The sequence below is a fragment of the Trachymyrmex cornetzi genome, unplaced genomic scaffold, assembly GCF_001594075.2.
Source record: "Trachymyrmex cornetzi isolate Tcor2-1 unplaced genomic scaffold, Tcor1.1 scaffold538, whole genome shotgun sequence".
In the NCBI taxonomy this organism is placed as follows: Eukaryota; Metazoa; Arthropoda; class Insecta; order Hymenoptera; family Formicidae; genus Trachymyrmex; species Trachymyrmex cornetzi.
Window position 1 is genome coordinate 1 of NW_017299848.1, and position 7,715 is coordinate 7,715.

Genomic DNA, 7,715 nt, shown 5'->3' on the forward strand with positions numbered 1-7,715 from the left:
ACCCTACCGCTGGCACCGCTTTCCGGGGTGGCGGTTCGGTCGTGGCCGGTACTGGCGTGGTGGCCAATCCTCCCGGCTCCCCCTTCGGGGGTGCTCCGGGTCGTATTCCTCGTGCAGGAATTCGTCGAGCGCTTTTAGAATATCGTCTGATTCCGTTGACGGCTCCATGACGACTGTACGGTACGGGTCGTTGTTTACAGTTCGTCGCTGCTGTCATCCCTGCTGTCGTCGATATCCTCGTCTGTGTTTTATTCGTTATCGGTTTCGATGTCGTCATTTGTCGGGTCGTGCGGTGGGGCGGGTTTTAAATCTTTAACGTGGACGTGCCTGTGCCATCGGCCGTTATGGTCTCGCAGGTCGATGACAACAGGTGACACCACGCGCTTCACCTCGAGCGGTCCTTTAAACTTCGGAGCTAGCTTCGCGTTAAATGCCGCGGTTTTATTTGACAGCGGGTATTCGCGTTTGTATACTTTATCGCCGATTTTCGGCTTCCATGGCCTCCGCCTTAAATCGTAATATTTTTGCTGTCTCTGGAAAGCCTGTGCCAAGTTTATTCGTACTAGTTCGTACGCCTCCTCGAGGTGTCGGCGGGTGGTGTTGGGCGGCGCCCTGGCGCACGTTATTCGCATTCACAGGTGACAGTAATTCGCGGCCGAGATTTAGGTATGCCGGTGTATATCCTGTAGCGTCGTGTCGGGCGGTGTTAAACGAGAACGTAGTTCCGGCAGGTGTTCGTCCCAGTTTTTATGGTTGCGATCCACGTACTGCGCGATCATCGTTTTGACGGTGCGATTCGTTCGTTCGACCGGGTTGCACTGTGGTGCATACGCTGGCGCATACGTATGATTTATCGCGAAGGCGCGTAATAATTTCGCTAGTTCTCGTGATTTGAACTCCGTGCCGTTGTCGGAGATTATAGTCTCCGGGCATCCATGGCGAAGTATGACACTTTCGGAAAGCGCCTGCGTTACGGCGGGGGCGGTTGCGCGGCGGAGCGGCCGGAGTTCCACCCATTTCGAGAACCTGTCCTGCATATTTAATAACCACGCGTGTCCCTTCTTGGAGCGCGGGAAGGGTTCTACGAGATCTATCGTGCCGTGTTGCCACGGGCGAGTCGTAGGGATCGTGTGCAGCATACCTGCAGGTTTCGTTTGCAGGACCTTGTATTGTTGACATTTTTGGCAACTGCGTACGTACACAGTATAAGTATAACCAGTAGCGGCACTTCGTGTCGGTCCCTTTGATGTTGGTGTCCGAAATCACGTGTCATGTCACCATATTCTTGATAGTAGTAACGCGCAAACATTTAAATTTGTGAAAAAGAGCAGCAATATAACGAAATGTTTTAATATCATATAAATAACTGCAATTCATATCTTATTAATTAAATATTAATTATGATCCAAAATTAACTGTCAGTGCTGAAAATCCATAGTGCATGTAACGTAAACCATAGATTTTCAGCGCTGTAAATGAATTTTAGAACACAGCCATTATAAATTTGCAAATGAAATAAAATAAAAAATATAGTTATACAAAAATAAAAAATAAATTATTCAATAATAAAAAAATAGTAATGATATTAAATACAATATTATATTTATAATAAACGACTGACATTTATCATTTTTATTTTATTTATTAGAAACTGATGTACAATTTCGATTAATTATTAATCGATTAATTATAAATATGTATATGTCAATTTAATATACAATTTTGAATAATTACAACATGTATAATGTGTCAATTTAATATACAATTTCGATTGATGACATGTATCTATAATGCGTCAATATATTGTGCCAATTAATTTTTTGATCAATGATTAAAATTTTCTCATTATTCTATTTAAAAATTAAAATAATTTATTTAATAAATATATTATATATTAATGTATTATTTGAAACATCTAACTTTGATCGATTTGGCATTCTCATCTTTGACATATTAAATATTTTGGCAGGAATTCAGTCATCTGAAAAAAGAATTATTAGACAAAATATATTTTATTGGCATTTTTTATAAAAATTATTTTTTGTTTGAAGTAACAATACGAAAAGTATTAATTTTTAAAATACTTTTTATTTTAAACATATGTACTCATAATTATGAAAGTGGGTATGTCTAATTGTAAGTAAAAAGTCTTAAAAATACCCATAAATTATTATAATTACGTGGGATGTAATAAAAAAATATAAATACTAAGAATAAAGACATTACTTTATTTATTTATTATAAAAATAACAAAAATAAAAATTTTATCTCTGTTTTTCGTAAAATACAGTATATGAAATATTAACAAATAATTATTCATATCACATCTATTATTACTCTTTTTTGGCCGTTTCATTATTTTTTAATGTTACTTGCAAGAAAAGAGCCAACATATGTATATATACTTTTTTAATTTAATTATTAATTATGATTAAAAAATAACGAAAACATATAAACATAGAATGCAGAAAACATATAAATAAAGAAAATTAAATCCATATCCATCCACTTGATAAATTAGTTATGACTCAATATTATAACTTTTTTATTTCTTTCTTTACCTTTAAATCGCCTGTTTGCAAATTTTAATTCGAAGTAAAGACGAACTCTTGCGTACAATTTTATAAAATATGTTTTTGGAAAATCTTTGCGTGAGGACAGACAGCAGTGTTTAAAAGAGTTATTGTAGAAACAAGAACGGATTCATTCAAAATAAACGTACGTGAATGATTAAAAAAATATTATCTAAAATTTTCAACGTAGGTTACAAATATTTGATTTGGAACACATAATCCGCCATACATATTGTCTTCAGTAGATTTTGTTGCTCTAAATAATGTATAATATCTATTATAATTAAAATTGTCAATATCTTTGGCAAAATTCTCGCATATATCACAGGAATGTTTCTTCAAACTCTTTGACATAAGGTAACCACAAATATAATAAAATGCATTTTCCTCAATTACGTCTTTTTTTTGTCGATAATCATGGTCATCAATTTGAATAGGTACTGTTTTTTGCAGTGATGTATTTTGTACAAAAGTTTCGTGTTGAAATTGTGTTATTTTAGTCACCATATCTATTTCTGAATCCTCAACATCTAAAGTACAATTTCCTGTCTGAACCGAACAATGCTTGGTAGCAAATGATTTTTTAAAAGAGTAATAAAATTGTACTGGAGTTGGATTGAATGAATTACCTGATAAATTTCTAATCTCTCCGAATGTATGTTCAACTATATCTTGATTGATACGTCTCGTTAATAAAAATTGAAATCCTGAATTAATTTCCTGTAAATATTCCCACATTTGATTTAAGCTATTTATATTTTGAATCCAGCATTTGAATACATTAACTTTTTTTGTAATATCTATGCCATTCTTTGTAAAAATTTTAAGACTGCAGAAGTATGTTTTTAATGATTTTAAAAATTCTAATTGCTCTTCTGAGGCTATAAATGCATTTTTACTTGACTTCTTTCCTTTAATACATGATGAATTAAAAATATCAAACGCGGCATCTAATTTTTCAACATATTCTGATGTATCTTTAGCAGATGTCGGCAAATATCCAAGTGAAATCATAGTATTAATAGCAGAAGCTACAGAAAAACTTAAAACTTGAGCAGCATATTTTACTTTCATTCGTTGAAAATTATTGGGATAAATGTGTGTATCGTGAGCTATTTTAGGAACTAATCTATTATGTTTTCTTTATCTATTTCATATAATTTCTTTATGTGCTGCCATGAGATAATTTTATTTTCTGATTTAATAATATTATTTAATAAATTATTTCTAGCTACTTTTATAAGGTGTGGTGGATCAAAAAAGTAAAATATTTTTTGGCTATTTACAATATAATAAGGAGTTTCTTGAGTCACACCTAATTTTTTAAATGCTTTTACATAATCTGTTCCCATATCTGTCACTTCAGCAACAACTTTTAAATTTATGCTTTGAAGTCTTTTAACACATTCAATAGTAATTGTTCGTAATTCATCAGCATCTATAGTTGAATTAAGAAAAAAATAATCAAGTGGTTGTTTAAATTTATTTGTCAAACCTCTGACCATGATTATCGCTGCATTACATGCAGGTAAAAAACTTTTAGTATAACCTGTATCGTGAAATCCAATCACCATATCTCTGTTAATAATATAAAATAAACTTGCTTTTAATGACATTGTATCAATGGAAATGCAACAATATTTATCTAGCAGACGTAAATTTTCAGTTTTAATCCGAAGTCTTTCAAATATAATATCATTTATACCAGGGGAAATTATAAGTCCGTGTATCATGCGTTCAAGTGTTCTCTTCGATGGTAAAATAAAAGTGTTACTTAAAATTCTATAAGCTTTGGGTCCTTTAAAATATAAATTCAAACAAAACATTTTATATTCTTTAGTATATCTATTACCATTTCTTTTTTTGTCGAGATTATTTCCTTGAGCTTTCATGAAATCAGCTATCGGTTTTGGATGAAATTTATAAAGAAGTTTTTGGAAATCGTCAAAAGTAATATTATCTATATTTTTTTCATTGTTATATTTTAGTTTTGTGCGTTTTGCTCTTTTATCTGCAGCTTCACATTTTCTTCTGAGAGCTTCTTTTCTTGGAGTAGAACTGGATAATTTTAATTCGGTTTGAGTTGATTTATCATCTTTAGAATTCGTTAAATTAAAATCTTTAGTTGAACCTATGCTTAAATCAACATCTAAAATGAAAAGTAAACATTGAAAAATCTTTAAAATAGATCAAATAAAACCCAAAATTAACAAACTTCTTTGTTAAAAAATATTTTACCTATCAAATTGGTTGTTGAACAACTGGCTTTAACACTGTATACATCTGCTTGTAAATTTGTTGTAAAACATGAAGTGTCTGCTGTTGAAATGTCTACTAAAATAAGTTTTTATAAATAATTTAATAAATAATTCAAATATAAATAAGATAAAGGGCAACAAGCCTAAAATAAATACAATGAACATTCGATATAAAATTTAAGCCATATTGTTTAGGATTGGAGCGTTAATTCGTGCGGTCGTCGAGATCGCTCGAGAAACTTCATCGCTTCGAATCGTTGTTGATTCGACTTTCAAGCAATGTCGACGTCGAGAGCGAGTGTTTGTGTGCCGATGACGACGGGAGTCTTTCGACACAGAAAAAAGGCTCTCGTCGTACTTGGTGTGTTGCCCTCTGATTCGTCGCTCGTTGCTGGGCCGATGTTATCGGCGAAATGGCTTTAACACTGTATACATCTGCTTGTAAATTTGTTGTAAAACATGAAGTGTCTGCTGTTGAAATGTCTACTAAAATAAGTTTTTATAAATAATTTAATAAATAATTCAAATATAAATAAGATAAAGGGCAACAAGCCTAAAATAAATACAATGAACATTCGATACAAAATTTAAGCCATATTATAGATTTATTTTATTATTTAATAAATAATAATAATAACGTCGAATAATTTAAAAAATATCTATATGTAACACATATTCAAAATATATAATATTCAATTATGAAAGAAAATTAATTATTATTGATTACTCACTCTGATCAGTTGTTACATCATTGGTAATATTAAGAACTGAACTTGGAACTGCATGTGGTTGAAGTCGATTTTTTAAATCATTTAAAAACATATGAGGAGCAAAATGTTTTGAACAAACTCTGTAATTATTATACAGTCTTTTTTGTGGAACATTTTCCTTTATATCACATGCTTGTAACCACAATTTTGCTCTAAAACATATATTATTGTAATTTTAAAAATTATTCAGTGTTTACACACACAGATACACATCCACACACACACACACACACACATATACATTACATACGTATCAAAAATTATCAAAAAATTATTACCTTTCTAAATCAGATGGAAAACGAAAAAAGCTTAGATGACAATCTGCTCCGGAATTACTGTTACAGTCACGCATTGCACACATAAAACCACCAACAATTACACGTTCCATTATATATATTTTTAAATATAATACTTTCAAAGCTAAAATATCAAGAGTAACTTTCAATAGCAGACAATCATCGATTAAAGTTAATCGGAGTTGGTTCTAATTGTATTACCTATCTGGAAAGGTTATGCATAACCTCGTGTCAGCTGTATTTACTGTTCAATTGACGCCATGTTGTCGGTAGTAATGCAGCGCATGCGCAGTAAAATTTCTCCGACGCTAATTTCTACGGAGTGCCGCTACTGGTTATACTTATACTGTGGTACGTATGTCGCGATGTCGCGGGCCATGCCGGGCCAGTAGTAAACCCCCATGATGCGTGCCATGGTCTTCGCGATTCCCAGATGCCCGGCCGTTACCTCGTCGTGATTCGCCCTTATGATTTCGACGCGGCGGTCTTTGGGAGCGCATTGCTTCCATTGTCGTTCTGGCGGGGTTTCTTTGAAATCGAGGTCGTGTAGTATGTGCCGGTAAAGCTTTCCGTCGTTTATCTCGTAATCCGGGTACTGGCGGGGGTTTTCGGTTACGGCCTGGAAGGTCCTCTGATACCAGGGGCATCGTGGGGCCTCTGTCGCGGTTGCCGTAATTGGTTGACGGGAGAGGGCGTCGGCTACTCGATTCAGCGTTCCCTTTCGGTATTTGATGTCTAGGTCGTATTGCTGGAGCTCGAATGCCCAGCGTCCGAAACGGCTGGTGGGGGATTCTAACTTTTGCAGCCATCTTAGGGATTGATGGTCCGTGATGACCGTGAAGGGGTACCCTTCTAGGTAGTCCCTCATGCGGCGGATCCCCCATATGACGGCGAGGCATTCGAGCTCGGTGGCGCTATAATTTCGCTCGGCCTGGTTTAGCGTACGGCTGGCGTACGCGATTATGCGCTCGCCTTCCGAGAAATTTTGCGTTAAAACGGCTCCTAGCCCTGTATTGCTCGCGTCGGTTTGTAGTACAAAGCGCCGTGTAAAATCAGGACATGCGAGTACCGGAGCGGTTGTCAAGATGGTTTTTAGCTTATGGTACGCGGCTTCTTCGTCGGGTCCCCATTTCGATCGAGCGTTTTTCCGAGTTAGTGCGATGAGAGGTGCGGCCAAGGTAGCGAAGTCCTGTATAAACCGGCGGTACCACGAAGCAATGCCCAGAAATTGCCGAATCTGCTTCACCGTTCGCGGCACCGGCCAGTCGACGATCGCCTTGACCTTTTCAGAATCGGTTCGTATTCCTTCTTTGTCGACGATGTGTCCGAGGTATTTGAGCCGGTCGACGCAGAACCGACATTTATCGGGGTTAATTTTCAGGTTCGCGTTCCGGAGCCGTCGGAAAACCTCCCGGAGCGTGCTTAAGTGCTCCTCGAATGTGCGATTAATAATAATTATGTCGTCGAGGTAGACGAATACGTGCGGTTCTAGTTCCGGCCCTAGTACGTTGTCCAGCAATCGTTGAAAGGTCGCCGGCGCTGAGTGTAGACCGAACGGCATCACCTTGAATTGGTAGAGACCCTTCCCCGGTATTGTGAACGCTGTGACGGGTTTGCTGTCGATTGTGAGCGGTATTTGTTAGTACCCGCTCTTTAGATCGAGAGTCGTTAGATATCGCGCCCCCCTTAATTTGTCCAGGGTGACCGTAATTTGCGGCAGCGGGTACGCGTCCAGTTCGGTTACTTTGTTAATGAGTCGGAAGTCTATGCAAAATCGGTTTTGGCCGTTTTTCTTTTTGGCGACCACGACTGGGGAGC

General features: G+C 36.3%; 1 long non-coding RNA gene across 1 annotated transcript; it reads right to left on the reverse strand.

The window, feature by feature from the left end:
• Positions 1-5,242: 5,242 nt before the first annotated feature.
• Positions 5,243-5,998, reverse strand: LOC108765790 (uncharacterized). The gene is made up of 3 exons (XR_001940337.1): positions 5,880-5,998; positions 5,563-5,751; positions 5,243-5,317 (listed from the first exon to the last, which is right to left on the reverse strand). It is a non-coding gene; the product is annotated as an uncharacterized LOC108765790 (long non-coding RNA).
• Between the last annotated feature and the right edge of the window lie 1,717 nt (positions 5,999-7,715).